Source organism: Dermochelys coriacea, chromosome 9, assembly GCF_009764565.3.
Source record: "Dermochelys coriacea isolate rDerCor1 chromosome 9, rDerCor1.pri.v4, whole genome shotgun sequence".
In the NCBI taxonomy this organism is placed as follows: Eukaryota; Metazoa; Chordata; order Testudines; family Dermochelyidae; genus Dermochelys; species Dermochelys coriacea.
In genome coordinates this window covers 32,616,090-32,633,813 of record NC_050076.1, presented here as the reverse complement: position 1 = coordinate 32,633,813, position 17,724 = coordinate 32,616,090, and the positions used below count along the sequence as shown (strand labels likewise).

Below are 17,724 nucleotides of genomic sequence, written 5' to 3'. Positions count from 1 at the left end.
ACTTCTGTTAAACTGTTTGATTTCCCCATTGGCTTGATGGTAATATAGGGATGACCTTCTGTGTAAAATGTTCCTTTCTGCTAGAAAAGTTTCAAACTCTAGGGAAGTAAATAAACTACCATTATCTGAAACCAGTTCTTTGGGGTTACCTTCTCTGCTAAAAACTGAAGAGAGGAACTTAATTACGGTAGCAGAAGAGATTTGCGATGTAAACGCTACCTCAGGCCATTTACTGAAATAGTCTATTAAAGTGATGGCATAATGGCAGTCACTTGGAGAAGTATCAAAGGGTCCTACAATGTCAATCACCACTTTTTCCCATGCAGATTCATGAAGAGGAACAGGCTGTAATGGAGGGGTACATGTCACTGCTGTCTTATCATGCATTTGGCAAGTGACCCAGGATTTTATGAGTGCTTCAGTTTGAGAGTCTATCCCTGGCCACCAATACAGATCCCATAGTCGTTGTTTGGTTCGGACAATTCCTCGATGAGTATCGTGTGCCAGGTGTATGAGTTTTGACTGTAATTCTTCTGGCACAAGTAGCCGGTGTGTACCTCGTAGAACACAGCCATCAAGCAAAGAAAGTTCATCCAGAACTCTAAAATCAGGCAGCAAAACTGGGTCAAGGTTTTTAGGGTGACTGGGCCATCTCTTTGTCAGAAATTCCTGTAGAATTGGACATGCTGAACAAGCAGCTTGAAATTGTTCTCTTGTAACTGCAGTGAGAGTGCTTGTAATAAGCGCAACTACTACATCCTCATCCTCCGGTGGACCATCTGGTGAAGGCAAAGGCGAGAAAGGCAATCAGCCACCACATTTTGGTTTCCAGGCTTATATTCCAGTTCATAATTGAAAGAGAGTAGTCTTGCAGATAATCTAGCAATACGATATCCTACTCTTCCCAGTCCTTTTGTGGTGAGCAACATCGTCAAAGGGCTGTGGTCTGTGCGCAACTTGAACGTGCGGCCCCACAGGTAAGTTCTCCATTTTTTCAGTAGCCCAGACACAAGCAAGTGCTTCTTTATCAACTGTAGAATATTTTCTCTCAACATTACTTAGTGTCCTTGAAGCAAATGCAACAGTCCTCTCTGTGTTGTCCTCAAGAAGTTGTGTGAGGACAGCCTAAAGTCCATAACCAGAAGCATCAGGAGTGAATAGTGCAAGTACTGTTTTGAAACTAGCTTGTGCATCCATTGTCCACACTAAGGTTGAACTTCTCCGTAGTAATTCTCGTAATGGTTCAATGACAGAAGCATAATTGTGAATGAATTTTGTATACCAGGAGGTAAGATCTAAGAAGGAACGTAAGGTTTGCAAATCTGTTGGAGGAGGAACATTTAAAATTGGCAGGATATGATCTGGATCAGATTTTAGTCCAGCCTGTGAAATTGTATGCCCCAGACAGGAGAGTTCAGTTTGTCTAAATTTGTATTTGGACCTATTGAGCTTGAGGCCTGCTTTGCTGATGCAGTTTAGTACAGACTGCAGGTTATTGTCATGCTCCTCAGAAGTATTTCCAAACATGATAATATCATCCAGATAGCACTGGACTCCATGTTGATTCTTCAGAATCAATTACATCATTTTTTGGAAGGCACTTGGGGCAGATGCAAGACCATATGGAACACGTTTAAAACGAAGTAGTCCCTCATGTACAATAAATGGTGTGAGGTCTCTGCTATCTTCATGCAACATAACCTGGTAGTATGCGGTCTGTAAATCAAGAGTAGAAAACATCTTTGCTCCATGGAGTTCTGCAAATATTTCTTCTATGTGAGTAAGAGGATGGCTGTCAATCACAATAGCTTTATTTGGCTCCCTTAAGTTCACACAAAGGTGAATGCCTCCACCCTTCTTCTGCATCACTACTATAGGTGAAACCCTTTCCGAGGAGTCAATCTCTTCAATAATGTCCTTTTGAACAAGTTTTTTAAGTTCCTCTGAATCAGCTTCCCTAACTGAAAATGGTAAGCGCCGTAACTTTTGTCATACAGGCATCACATTATTCTGCATTTTAACTTTATGCAGAAACCCATAAGCACAGCCGAGTTTCTCTTCAACCCGGTGTTGGGTCCCAGCTGGAACTGGTGTGTGTACCACAAGAGTGCTTTGCTGAGGAAGATCAATTCGTCCATTAACTACCCTGAGATTTAAAGCAGCCAGTAAATCTCTGCCAAGGATAGAAGTGCCTTTGTGGACAATGTAGAACTCTGCAATTACACAGCAATGACCAAACGTAACTACTGCTGGCAGACAGCCATGTACTGGAATATGGTTTTTCAAATAGCATACCAACTGAAGTTTGGGTTCAGTAAGAGGCACATCTTTAAAGCAATGCAAATAGATGGAATCAGGTAGTATAGATACTGCTGAGCCAGTGTCCAACATTAGCTGAATAGAGTGTGATGTGCCTGAGGGTATGGCAGAAATGTTTACAGTGCACTTTATTTGTTCTGGAATATGTGCAGTAGTGATTTTGTCCACACTCAGCACAGTAACATCTGGTATTGTAACTGCATGCACCTGTTGATTGAACTGGCTGCTGCGACATACTTTAGCAAAATGCCCAATCTTTTTGCAATGATTGCACGGAGCTACTTTTGCCGGACATCCTGTGTATCTTGCAAGGTGTTGTGGGGATCCACAGCAAAAGCATGCTTTTACTATATTTTGAATTTGCTGATTTGGTGGTTTTCCATTAGTTTTCCTCTTGTAATTGTTTGTCTGCAGTGATAGTGAACTTTTCTGCAAAGAGTCACAGCCTGGACTGTGCCTCCTGTATCCATGCTCATTATTTTGGCTTCAGCTGTAGCTGACTCAATCTGAATTGCAATGGTTATTGTTTTTTCTAGTGTAAGTTGTGGTTCTAGAAGTAAGCATTCTCTTACACGAAGCATGCTTGTTTTCTCAATGAGCTGGTCTCTAATCATCTCATCTGCCATATTCCCAAAATCACAAGTTACAATCAGACTCCGCAGGGAAGCAATATACTGCATTATAGTCTCCCCTGTTTTCTGCTCACACTGGCAAAATCTGTAGCGATTAGCTACTACATTGACTTTTGGCACAAAAAAATTCTTTAATGCAGTGAGTGCAGTCTCATATTTATCATCTGCAAGGGGAAAATTGTAAAATATACGCTGCCCTTCTGCTCCAAGGCAATGGATTAGCAGAGCACACTTTCTTACTTCACAAATCTCTGTAGCAGTGATTGCAAGCAGATAAGTCTCAAACATATGGATCCAGGCAGTAAAAGCAATTGGAGGCTCACCTGGGCTTTGCAGAAAGGATGCAGGTGGGTTCAGAGGCAGAAGATCCATCCTCGTTACCAAAATGTTGTAGCAACAAGGCAAGGTACTAACAAACTTCAACAGGACATTATTTTTAAAGTGGAAACCTCTTTACCAAGCTGCTGCTGCACCCTCAGTAGCTCTCACTCCACCTCCTCAACTTCCGCCCCCCTTCCTGTTTCCTGTCCTTTCAGACTCCCCATAGCCAGTGCTCCCAGTTCTAATAGTTACAAGCAGCATCTAAACACCACATTATGCAATTTTGGATAAATTATTAAACTTCTGTGGCTCAGTTTCCTCATCTGTACATTTTTGATGATAGTAATGCTCATTTATGTAGAGTGTTTTGATATCTTCAGATGAAAAGTACTCTATAAGAGTCTGATCCAGCACCCATTCAAGTCAATGGCAATGCTCTCACTGACTTCCGTCGGAGTGGGATCAGAACGTGGTAAACTAAATGTCTAAAATTTACACTTATGTAAATACAATGAAATAAAACTGAAAGAGGAATACATTTCTTATCTCAAAGTCCTCTCTCTGAGAACTATGTGTTGCCCTTGTATGGGAGGTGAATTGTCAATAGGCTGATAATGAGAAGCATACTTTATTACTTTATCAGCAATAGGAATTCTTTGTATACAATTTAGCTTTGCTGCATGTATGGAACTTTGCTTCCTCAAGTGCTACAAAATATGTAAGAGCTGTCATAGAAAATGTGTTGTGCTTGGTTGAAACATTCCATTTTAATTTGGGACACTCCTGATTGATTGATTGATTGATTTATATTGCAATGTTAGAAATGCTAATACAATTACTCAAGGAGCAAAAAGGCATTACAGCTATGGAAAGGCTATAATTATTACTATTATGTCTTGCAAACTTGGGGAATATTGTAGCATTATATTCAGAGTATGAATCTGCATAAATGGGTACATATTTCATTGTTAGGCATTTTAAAAGCCTATTTTTAAATAAGGATATTATAAATGTATGTTGATATCCAGAATACTCAGAATCCAAGTTTAGCTGAACGAAAAGTCAAAATGTAAACTAAGGGTGATCTGAGTAACAGGCTTACAGGATTGAGCTATAATAAGTACAGTGTTCTATAATTGGTAAGGTGAAGTTAAAGGCATATCTTTCTTCACACTGTGGAATTCTAAGTCATTAATTTAGAGTAAACCTTTAATAGACCTTATGCATCTGATGGTGCAGGAACACTGATCCTGAAACCTTTAAATATCAAATAATGTCTTTAAAAATTTTAAGACTGCATTTTAAGTTTAGAGACTAACAAATTTATTAGAGCATAAGCTTTCGTGAGCTACAGCTCACTTCATTGGATGTGAAGTGAGCTGTAGCTCACGAAAGCTTATGCTCTAATAAATTTGTTAGTCTCTAAGGTGCCACAAGTACTCCTTTTGTTTTTGCGAATACAGACTAATACGGCTGCTACTCTGAAACCTGTCATTTTAAGTTTGTATGCCCTGATCAACACATCTCTGTGAGGTTAGTTTTCTTCCACTGCTGGAAAACAGAAAATAATCTCTCTAATGCAGCCATGCAAAATTATACTCATTGATTTGCCACAGGTGTATAAAATATTAGATGTCTTCATTGCGACAGTAAGGATGGATGATTTTGTGAGTCTGAGGCTAGTAAGTTTTCATCCTGATTTTGCCTGGCTATTATAATGTATCCTTGAGCTGATTGTTTTTTTTGCTGTGATCCAATGAGGAAGATTAAAATAAGATTTCAGTAAAATATACAGACTTTTCAGTGAAACCAGTCATTGATAAAAGACTTTCAGTCATTGATAAAAGAGCCTATACTTCCCATATGAAGTTAGCACAGGTATAATATACATATGTACACACTCATATATCAAGGAGAAATAGGGTTGCCAACCCGGCTCCAGGCTTGTCTTGGAGTCTCCAGGAATTAAAGATTAATCTTTAATTAAAGATAATGTCATGTAATGAAACCTCCAGTAAATCATGCAACCAAAGTTGGCAACCCTAAGGAGAAATAATAGGGCACTGTCAAGATTGGGTGGGCCAAAATGTTACTTTGTCCTGTTTGTAAAATTATGAAATTCTTTACCTGTATTCATCCTCTCTAGAATGCTTCAGTGCAAAAAAACAAAAAACCCCAACTCAGCCTGCATAGGCACCCCTATAAATAGCAAACCAATGGAACCAGGTTTTCAAAAGGACTCAGGGCCAGGTTTTCAGGTTGTCACCGCTGGGACCAGATTTTCAAACTGCTCAGTGCCTAGTAGCTTCCACTGTGGCACATATGGTTGGATTTTCAAAGATTCACTTATATTAGCACTTAAATAGGAACTCAGTTTTTTTTAAATTTATCTTCTGATGAGGAAGAAAAAAATATCACAAAGGGAACAGATTCCCAATGTAAGCTTAACAGTAAAAAAGATCAGTTTTAAAAATTGTGTGAGATTAATATATGTCTGTATTAGGTTATGTCTGTACTTAAAACACTACAGGGACAAAGCTGCAGAGCTGCAGCTGTAACACTGTAGTGCTTCAGTGTTGACACTTCCGCATAGTCTCCACCATAAATGGATTCACAACAGCTCCTCCCTCCTTTCCTTCCGTCCTTCCTTCGGGAGAGGTCACCTGGCAGTGGCCGGCTGAGGAGTCTTTGCCTTTACCCAGGCCTTGCTTCAGGAGCTAAGGCTGGAGATCTGCTCTTCTTGTTGTCTGCCACCAACTGAGCTCTTTCCCCCACATTAGCTAATTAACCATATGTTGCCCCATCATAGGTAACCCCCTATGCTCCACACACATAAAGAACAGGATATTCACTGAGTTTACACTCATGGAGTTTTCTATAAATATTTACTGTTTGCCTCACTCCAGAAGTGGCAAAGAGTTCAGTATCCAGTACCTAGTAACCCTAGGGATCTACCAGAGGCAAGAGCCACCGATTCCTCCTGCTACCATTTGAGTAATATAGACTTCCTCCTTGCAGCAGCCAGAGCGTCTGGCCTCATGGGGAGGATGTTTCCCCTACTGCTGCCTTTGTTATACTTGCTCTGTTGATAAATATTGAGGAATGCCAATCTGCAGTATTTCCAAACCCTATCTATTCAAAAAACACAAATCAGGCCACATAAAAACATACATTTTGCTTAGAATTATGAGATTTTGGAAGTTTTTAAAAATGAACAATTTGGGAATCGTATTTGTTTTCTGTTATCTGAGCTTTATGGTTAACTTGGGCCACATTTTCAAGTTTTTCTCCATATCCATGGGGGCTAGAAACTTACTGTTTAAAAAAATTAAAGCTGAGATTCTCACCTAATCATGTGGAGCTGGGACTTTGAGGAAAAACATTAAATAAGATGAGACTCACAATAAAATCATCAGATTTGGCAACACTGAATTTGTAAACTTTTACCAGGACTAAATTTATTTGTTTGATTATGTGGTACATAAGTGAACTTCATTTTTGTTCCAAACAAACTGGCTTCTGGGTCTTTGAGCAATAAAACTTCTCTTCTTCTTCTTCATTACCAAACGCTATTTATCAACCCAAATTTAACAAATATGTATCTTCTAAAGGCCGTAAATGGAATAATAGATAACATTTCTTGATCTGTCAAATCTGCAGAGGACATATGGATTTAAAGTACTGCCATTTCCACTAATTTTTACTTGCAGATTGATCAAATGAGGGGGAAGGAGAGACTTCCACAATGAAAAACATCCCAATGAATTTTCCATGACAAAAAATCCTGGCTTGCTGATAGTGTAGTATCTGATCAGTCTAATCTTCTAATAACCTTTTGAACCATGTAGAGTTGGACAGTAGTTAGCAAAATAACAGACGGCCATTTTCCATCTGGTAATTAATAAGAAAAAGCTTCCTGACAATGTGAATTCACTTGGAACTGTGTGTTAACAATAATTGCAATGAATTAAATTTCCATACATGTATATGTCAGATGTACTTCTGGAGGGAGACCTTTGTACTTTTGTAATACTATACTTAATGATCATTACATAATTAACTTCTGGGGTGACCTTAAAACAAGATCCTTAGTATTGTCTAGCCCCACGGCTGTCAGCAGGATTTCTAGTGATTGTAGCGGCCTAAGGACTCTTACTTCAGAGACTAGCAGAGATCAGGCATGTTGAGAGAGAGACATATGGTTTCCTGGAGATTGATGACAGCTACACCAAGCTTAGACCACCCACTGCCTATCATGCTACTTGATCACTGGTAGTTTTGTTCATAGACTTTTAAGATGTCTAGTGCTAAACACATTAGTATTGTCATACCCCAAAGAGAGGGAAAATGGGTCATAATTATCTTGTCTTAAAGGACAAATAATTTCAGAAGTTATGACTGATATGGAAGGCTAGATTCTTCAGTGAAAAACATTAAGTGGGTGCAAGCTTAAACAGCATTGAATCTAGAGCAAATAAAGGCATGAGAATGTGGGGGAAAGGGTTTGTCGGCTGGCAAAAGGCATTAAAGAAATAAGTGATGTTTTAATTACAGAAAAACTTTTGTAGACAGGTACCATTAAGTAAATGGCAGTAGTTTGCTGGATTTCACATTCCAGTAAGAAGCTCTGGAAAGATGATCTATACTAAAGGTGTGTAATTGTAATTTGCTTCTAGCAGCTACAAACATTGATTATGATAAGCACTTACTGGGCAAGCAACTATTAGATACCCTTGGGAAGGTGTTACTGTTTAGTTTTAATTTCTTTTATTCCCTTTCTAATTACTTTCCTCCTCTTATTATATATGTGTTGGGGTCAAGGTGATATTTGACTGAGATAGGCTAATGTTTGAATTGAATAAGATGAAGGGGTCTATCATCACTTTTAGACATGGGATATTTAAAGATGAAGTATGGTCTACTGGGTAGAACAGCAGATGGTAAGTCAAGATTTTTGCTGTGTTGCCAACTCTCATGATTTTATCAAGAGTCTCACAATATTTGGTGTCTGTCTAAAAGCCTCAGCTCCAAGAGTTGTGGTATTATGTAAGAATCTCAGTTTGTTTGTTGTTGCAAAAAAACCCCACCAAACTAAGTTTTCAGCCTGTGTGGTAGTGGACAAAAGATTGATAATGTGATTTGAGTATAATGTCAAGTCGCAGAAAACAGAAGGCAAGTAGAACCCAGCATTTATTATTTTTAAAAATCTCATGATTCTTTAAGCAAATCTCATGATTTGCAGTAGGGCATAGAGGCTGAATCATGATTTTTGAACACTTGGGGCTTCCATTACTGCTTTAGGGTACTATTTTCTCTTCTGGCATTAGCTGTGCAGTGCTGGGCTGCATTGTATGGTTTACTATACCCATCTGTAAATGGGTATAATAATTTACACCTGTCTCACAAAGTTATTTGAATCTTGATGTTTGCAAAATGCTGCAAGATCCTTAAAAGGTATTATATGAGAGCAGAGTGATATTATTGGGTCAAATCTGGAGTTCCTGATTCAAGTTTTACTGAGTCCTTAGGCAAAACTCTCAGTAAAATTAATGCCTAGGTACAGAATTTAGGATTTCTCTCATTACCCAATATACATCTCTATGATATCTATGCTGTAAATTCCTATTAACAGTAGTGGGAGTTAGTGCATAATTCGACCTTCATGATAATGAGAGAATGTATCTGCATAAATCTAATTTAAACTGAAAAAAGAAAGGAGATTTAGGGTTGAGGCTGCCATTCCATCTTTTACTCATTTCTAGTATTGCAATAAACTTGATATGTAAGATCACCCGAGGCACAAAAGGGTGACTTGAAGACATAGTGGCAATGTTAACTCTAAACAGCCCTGCGTTTGTTAGTACGAGCTAAATCCTTAACATTTTTGGCATGGTTTATTTTAATTTAATCTCAATGTCATGGGAAAATTGAAGTTAGATTTTGAACAAAGATCTTTCGTTTCAGTAAAGAAACTAATAATCAAATGGGTTACATCACTGAGCATTTCCTAGTCTGGGTTTTGGACTGTTTGGACTCGCACAAGGCTAGAGCTAGGAAACAAAAGCAGAGATCCCCAGAGTCAACCTGGGTTAGTCCTAAAAGACATTCACTGCTGAAAGATTACTATACCTTGTGGAACCATAAGCTATAACTCATTTTGTCTATATATGTTACCTGCTTTAACCTGCAAATAATTTATTTCTTTTCCCTAGTTAATAAATCCTTAGTTAGTTTACTGAAGGATTGGCTACAGGTATTGTCTTTGATTTGAGGTACAAATTAACCTGGGGTAAGTGACTGGTCTCTTGGGACTGGAAGCAACCTCAATATTTTATGATTTTTGGCACAAGTGACAATTTATCACTAAGTCCAGCTTGCCTGGGTGGCAAGATAGACTGGAGTGCCCAAGGGGACTGTCTGTGACTCCATAGTTAAACTATTGTAGTGGTTCAGGAGTTAACATTTGTTACTCTGTTGTGAAATCTCGTTATAGAACATACCACCAGTTTGATGTGTCTGCCTGCTTTCTGACAGTCTGCCCTGCAGTTGGCACTCATGGTCATGAACCACTCCAGGCAGCATGACATGGTGTTTTAGGTTTAGTTAGAGAGATAGCTTGTTTCAGTTTCCTGGGCGACTTAGGGGTTCAGATTTTGGCATCCTGTGCTATAGTGGCTGCACTATGGACCCAAATCCTATTGTTTCAGTACTGTGTATATGTATGAAAGTACTAGTACAGCACTTGCCTCCCCTCCATCCCAAAGCTCAGTGCTATGTGTGTTACACTGGCACAACTCACTTCCACTCTATGCCTAGCTTGTAGCTCTATGTCTTTGGGAATAGGGGCTGGGGGTGGGGGAAGGTTACACTGGCACAGCCCTCTCCTCTCTACCCAGTCTAGTGCTGTGTATGAGAGTTACTGATGTGATCTCTCTGTTACTGCCATGTTTTGTGCATTTCTTGATGGATTTCCCATTCAGGGTGCCCCCAACAAGCGGGAGCAGATATGGAGAAGGCATGATCCTATCCTTCAGATGACTTCAAAGCAGGGGGGTTAGGGTAATTCATGGCAGATGGGGATAATGGGGGAACTATTGGAAACAGGGTATTGGAAGAAATTGGGGATTGCTGCAGGTGTAGACTGTGAAGGGGGAAAGATTCTGGAAGAGGGATTGGTGGCAGGGCAAGAGAGATCATCACAGCCTGTATGGGTAGTTGGGGGAAAAAGGGAAGGCCTCGATGTATGGGGGGTGGGCTCTGGAGGAATGTTGGGCAGCTTTCCCTCTTCTGCTCTTTCTCCATTAGCTTCCTGCATTCTGTCCCTATGTTCTGTCAGTCCCTTTCCCCCTTAGGTCCCCTTTCAGCCCCATTTCTTCCCAGTCCCTTTACCTCTCTGCCAGCAACACACAGCACCTGTCCCTCTTAATTCCCTCATATCTTGGGCTCCATATTGGCCAGGCACTCACCAGGGGATGAGTGAGGGGAAGCAAGGAGTTTGCCTAAAACCTGGCATCACAGTGGCTCCCCAGCAGCCAGGAGAAGGAACTTTAGCTACATACCTATGTGAAATGGGACCTGGGATAAGGGCGAATGTGACCAGGCTGCCAAATGTGTGAGTGTCAGGCAAGATGCATGATGTTTGGCAGCCCTTCCCTCCACACCCTCTATAAGTGGATGAACGCTGTGTATATTGGGGTATATACTAGCACAGCCATTCACAAGGGCAAAGACCAATATTGAGAGCTGACGGTCAGTGGGGCTAGAGGATTTCTTAGTGGGGAGGTGCAGGAGAGTTCTGCTTATTTGAAGAGACAAGGAAACACCTGAGTAACCATACTTTCAGTATGGAGGACTCTATCCTGGGGAAACAGTGACTCTGAAAAAGACTTTAGAGTACAGACCTAAGAGTGGCTATTCTTCAACAAAAAACTTCAAAAACAGACTCCAATGAGAGACTGCTGAATTGGAATTAATTTGCAAACTGGATACAATTAACTTAGGCTTGAATAGAGACTGGGAGTGGATGGGTCATTACACAAAGTATAACTATTTCCCCATGTTATTCCCCCCCCCCGCCACTGTTCTTGTCAACTGCTGGAAATGGCCCACCTTGATTATCACTACTAAAGGTTTTCTTCTCCTCCCCTCCCCCCGCCCCCTGCTGGTAATAGCTCATCTTAAGTGATCACTCTCCTTACAGTGTGTGTGATAACACCTATTGTTTCATGTTCTCTGTGTATATAAATCTCCCCACTGTATTTTCCACTGAATGCATCCAATGAAGCGAGCTATAGCTCATGAAAGCGTATGCTCAAATAAATTTGTTAGTCTCTAAGGTGCCACAAGTACTCCTTTTTAAAAAAAAAAAAAAAAAAGACTTGGCGGTCATGGTAGATAATACACTGGACATGAGTTCCCAGTGTGATGCTGTGCCCCAAAAGGACTAATGTGATCCTTGGATGTATAAACGGGATTGTCAAGTAGGAGTATGGAGGTTATATTACCTCTCTATTTGGCACTGATGCAACTGCTTCTGAAATACCGTGTCCAGTTCTGGTGACCTCAGTTCAAGAAGGATATTGATAAATTGGAGAGGATTCAGAGCAGAGCCACAAGAATGATTAAAGGGTTGGAAAACATATCATACACTGAAGCAGTTATATCTATCTAGTTTAACAAAGAGAAGGTTAAGAAGTAACTTGATTACAGTTGATAAGTGCCTACATGGGGAACAAAAAATTGATAATGTGATCTTCAGTCTATCAGACGAAGTTATAACAATATCCAATGGCTAGAAGTTTGAAACTGGAGAAATTCAGGCTGAAATAATGTGTACGCTGGTTGATGCTAATGATTATGAAGAAGCATTCATTTTTATTTTAGTACTTGCGTTGTAAACTCTTTGAATTAGGGATCATTGTTTTGTTCTGTGTTTGTACAGCACTTAGCAAACTAGATTCCTGGGCTATGCCTGGGATGCCTAGGTTCCATCACAATAGAAATAATAGTAATAATCAGTTACAATAATTATTAATGATAAATAATATACTTCCTATTTGTAGGTTAAATCAAATTGTGCTATAATTGTTCATTTATGTAAGCTGTCAAATTTAGATTTTATTGGTAAATTATAATGCGTGTTTTATTTATAGTCAATAAAGTATAATCAAATTTTTTTAAAACAGACATTTGGTCTATAAAGGAGACATATTACCTATTATTTGCCTTATCTGTCCTGCCTTACATACCAACTGAAAATAACTGAAATTCCATCTGTGGATCACCAGCTACTGTTAGTCTTATTTTAGAGAAACCAAGAAAGTTAATCAATATGGATTTTCAGCTAGTGATTTTGAGCTTTTTCTTAAAATTTCCCCCAGGTAGCTCTAATTGTGGTAGCAAGAAGGGGGAGCCGTAATGCTGATGAGGTGCTGGCAGCCACAGCCTTTTTTGCCATCCTGTTACCTAAACTTGCAGTTGAGCTGGGATAAAGAACGTGGGGGTAAAAAGCACTGGTGCTGTGTCTATACTATAGCTGCCACATTAATACCACCAATGGGGCCACATCAGCGGTAATGCAAAGGCAGAAAACTTTAAGAAAACTTTAAGAAAAAGCTCCATCTGTAAATGGGTATAATAATTTACACCTATCTCACAAAGTTATTTGGATCTTGATGTTTGCAAAATGCTGCAAGATCTTTAAAAGGTATTATATGAGAGCAGAGTGATATTATTGGGTCAAATTGGGAGTTCCTAATTCAAGTTTTACTGAGTCCTTAGGCAAAACTCTCAGTGAAATTAATGGCTTTAAGAAAACTTCTGGCACAAAGCCAGAAGAGGAATAGGTGTTTCATTTTGCCATTTTACCCTTTGCAGTTTCTGCACCTCCTCACCTGATAAAATGACAGTAACTATTTATGTTGTAAGAAAAATAAACAAATATATAAAGAGAGTTTAAAAAATTAATTGTTAAATTTTTTAGATGGCAAAAGAAGGTAATTTATTGTATTTCAAAAGCCAAAGAAGTTCAGATTCTTACTACATCTGCACTTTCATTTTCCTTCTCTGCATTTTTACTGACATAGGTTAAATACCACACCCACAGAGTAGGTTGGACTTTTATCAAGGCAAAGGTCTTCTATGATATAATCAAGAGTACGCAGAACCTTTAGCAGACTCCTTTTTTTCAAACATTCACTTTGGGGAAGAGTTATTTGGAATCCTCCAGGACAAGATTCACAGTTGATTTGATTGATTTAACATATATCTGGACAGTAATTTCCTGGTGGTGTTTAGTTGTCAACTAATACAGGTATGCTAATTAATTTATCTTTTTATAGCACAAACTGTGGAGGTAATGGTTTGGGCCATAATTGCGCTATTATCTACATTGGCATTTGTTCATCAGGGAAGGAGATTGCAGGGGCACAAATTTATTAGAACCTGGCTTGATCTGGGAATTGAAGGTGCTGCAAAGAGCAATTGTAGCTCAAAAAGTGGTCAGCACCAACCAGGAAGGGGTGCAGCCAGGGAGTTGGTTAATTACCATAGTGGTGATTTGCTGTGGCACTTCTGGATGGGAATTAATCCCCCTTCCACCCTCCCCAGCACAAGAGACCTCACCAGCTTCAGTCCGTCTATCTTACTATCATTCTAACCGATATTTTCAGATTATTTATAGTATCAGTAACCTCATAATGTCAGAACTTCAGTTTTAAAGAGGCATGTAAATGGTTCCTGATTTTTGTATTTTGAAACTGCTTTTAAAGACATGTATAAATCCAGGAGCTTTATACTACCATCGAGACATACCAAATTCCTATAGAACAATGGCAGGATGTGATGCACTTTTTGGAGAAATAATAGTTTTAGCTTGTGTGAAGATTCCCTTGCTGTCCTGAAGGCAATATACATTATTCATATTACCTGTGTGATCTTAAGGCAGCTAAAATGTCTGAATTATGTACCAACTAGGTGTGTAAACTGCAGAAGTTACTACTTCCTTTCAAAGCAGTAAGTTGCATAGTGTTTTTTGTAGATATCTTTTTTGAGACCCACGTGGACTACCTATCATTATTTTCTACTACTCTACCCACATTTTCACATACAGTGCCCCCATTTCTATGGACAATGTGTATACTAGCATATCAGGGATTGTTGTGGGAGGAAGGAAGAATGGTCCAGTGGCTAGGACTCTAGTTTGCTTTCCTCCTTTGCCACTGACTCTGCTCTCAATTCTAAAGTTCTGCTCCAGGGGCTCCTGGCAGCCAGGAGGAGCAATTTCATGGAGAGCCTTCCCAAGCACCTGCTGTCCTGGTATAAAACATGCTCAGTGCAGATAGAAAAGGAGTACTTGTGGCACCTTAGAGACTAACAAATTTATTAGAGCATAAGCTTTCGTGAGCTCACGAAAGCTTATGCTCTAATAAATTTGTTAGTCTCTAAGGTGCCACAAGTACTCCTTTTCTTTTTGCGAATACAGACTAACACGGCTGCTACTCTGAAATCAGTGCAGATAGAATCTTTGGAGAATTTTGCTGCTACCTTCTAACAACATCTGCTGAGTATGTGCAAAAAATGATTTTCAGAGGTTTATTATAACTCAGCTAAATATGGATGGACTTTCCTGGGGATAGCAGTAGATACATCTGATTCCAGAGTGACTGTCCAGCCATGCTCCAAAGCATAGAGGTGATAGACCTTCTCAGTGAAACAGTTGTAGTAATTTTCTTACTCTGGAAAAACGATGTCTTTTTCTATAACCCCATTCTTAGGGACAGCTAAACCACTTTTGCTGAAACCTTTAACAAATTCAGCCTAAGGCAGACACCCAGCATGAAAAATTTCAGCTCAAGTGATTAAAATTTGACAAAGTTATAAGCAGTTGAAAACAGGATTTTATAATGCAGAGTGTTTAGACAATCTTAACTGTAGTCATTGCTACCAGCTCTGGCTGCAATAATAATTCTGAAAGAATGTTATCTTAATGTTGGCCCTGCTGCAATACCCAGCCTTTCTATTTCAGTGTTTTCTTACAGATGCTGAATACAACAGTATGCTGAGATCCTCTTGAATGATGTATGCTAAGGAAAATGTGCGAAGCTGATACCACTGATGAATTTGCATAGCTGTTCTATGTACTCAGCAGGCAAAGGAGACTTGAGGCATTTTGTTTAAGTGAAAACTAGCTTTTAAAAATGATTGTTTGCCCTTTTGTACAAATTGGCCTGATTTTGATCTAACATTCATTAATTTTTCCTAGGAATGATTCCAGTAACTAAAGTGGAGTTGCTTCCATTTTATACTAATGTAAGTGAAATCAGAATCAGGTCCATAAATTGGGAGCTCTAATTTAGAAAGATCATTGTTTGACTATATTAATTCTTGACCCACCCATATTTACTTTTAAAGGTCACGTACAGTACAATGGAAAATGTTGATCATATTATACATCTCAGAATCACTGTGCTGAATAAAGAATGAATAACTCTTGTGTGTGAATTCTATAGTCAAATCGCATACAGCACAAGAAATAAGTTTTATTTACAGAAAATACATTTGTCATGAATCATTTTAATTAATCTGGATAATCTGCTTCCAGCAGAAACCAATACATAATGCTTTGGAAGAAGGAGAAACATACCAACTCCCACACCCTCAATAATGTATCTGTCTACTTTCATAATGCTGTACATGCAATGCATGGGAAAATTCCATGTTTGATGAATTTATATCTTGAAGCATCTCATTTGATCAACCATTATTGCACTGTTTTTCAATTGCATTGAATATCTTCTTGTTCTTGTACTATGAGACAGAGTTAAAAAATAAGCTTATGCCCAAATAAATGTGTTGGTCTCTGAGGTGCCACAAGGACTCCTCGTTGTTTTTGCTGATACAGACTACCACAACTACCACTCTGAAAAAAGAGGAGTTTGTAAAAAGAGTAAAAAAGAAGAGTTTGTCAGTTTGTACTCAAATGTTAAATAATTGAGGATAATGTACCTTAATTGTGCCTCTGCGTCTCCTTTTCTATCAACACTCCTGATGTTTGCAGTCTTTCATATATAAATCTCAACATATATCTAATAGCCTTCACTGACCTTTTCAGCTGTCTTAAAATTAATTGATCAAATTTTGATGCACTCCTTCAAGGGTAGGGATGCCATTGAATAATATATTGTTATATATTTATTTTGTGTGTGGTTTTCTCTCTTTTTAAATGTACCCAAGCATCCTACTTGTTCTTTTAAGTGCAATTGCATTCTGGGCAGACATATTCTCCAAGGACACCTATGATTTTTCTTCATAGCACTCAGTGCTAAGATCCCATTCATCTACAGGTTATGAGAGCTCAAGGAATCCTTTATTATGTGTATTATTTCCAGTGTAAATGACATCTGCCACTATGATGCCCAGTTCCCCCAGTGTGTTTAAATCCATCTGAAATTTCTCCAGTGTTCAACAGTTTATACTAATTGAGACTATTAAGTTGTTATCAGCAATGTTCATAAAGTCGCTGGCTATTTTTGTCCTCCATTTGTGTCACAGAAGCTGAAAATTTCAGCGCTAAAAACTGAACTTCTCCATTTATAGAATCCTATTGGTTGGTATGGATCTCCAGTGACTCTTCTGAAGTAATTCATCCTTCTGCATTGTGAAAGGATTGACTTAGCTGACTTAAAACATCCTTTCCCGTTGAGTATCATGTCAAGTCTTGAATAGTTCCAGTCAAGCTACCTTTGTCTGTAATCTCTTTGGAGCAGGAGCCTTGTCGTCTTATCTTTCTGTGATGCAGCTGCTGGTAGCATAGTATTGTCTCTAATTAAGTAATAAAATAGTGAGAATTCTGTAAGTTCCTTGGTATCTTGTTCCACTGCCTAACTCTTCTCATCATTCCTATGCATTTTTACTATGTTTAATTTCCCCAGGTGCTACTGCAATGTAATATTATTTCCTGTTCTATTCTCATTGCCTAAAGAGAATAACTGGTGTCTGTTCTCTTTGCAAAATTCTTTTTGGCTTTTTAATAGTGTTATGTTTACTCTCATCTCATGCATTATGGTGGAAGCCCACCCCAGACTAATGGGTAAAGCCACTGCCCTCTTCTCCTTCAACACTGGAATGCGTTACCTAGGGAGGTGGTGGAATCTCCTTCCTTAAAAGTTTTTAAGGTCAGGCTTGACAAAGCCCTGGCTGGGATGATTTAGTTGGGGATTGGTCCTTCTTTGAGCAGGGGGTTGGACTAGATGACCTCCTGAGGTCCCTTCCAACCCTGATATTCTATGATTCTATGATTCTAAATGTAACCTCAGGATTCATCTGCAAAGTGGCTGGAGGTTTGGGAATTTTTGCTTCTTTATGATGTACACAGAAGGCTGAAAGATTTTTATTTGTTTTTCTTTCTAGCCAAGTTTTTTTCTGATTATTTTTTATTATGGAAAGAACAGGA

At 38.9% G+C, this 17,724-nt stretch overlaps 1 protein-coding gene across 3 annotated transcripts in view; it reads left to right on the top strand.

The window, feature by feature from the left end:
- Window positions 1-17,724, top strand: part of PLS1 (plastin 1) — an 88,286-nt gene that overhangs the window by 13,281 nt on the left and 57,281 nt on the right. Inside the window, exons 1-2 of one of the 3 annotated variants that reach the window (XM_043492874.1) lie at window positions 13,419-13,584; window positions 15,535-15,581. The exons of 1 other annotated variant lie outside the window; for it this stretch is intronic. The gene's annotated coding sequence lies outside the window, so the exon portion shown is untranslated. Of the gene's footprint in view, window positions 1-13,418; window positions 13,585-15,534; window positions 15,582-17,724 lie in introns of those variants that run through there. One more of the 3 variants, XM_043492873.1, reaches the window with a different exon arrangement.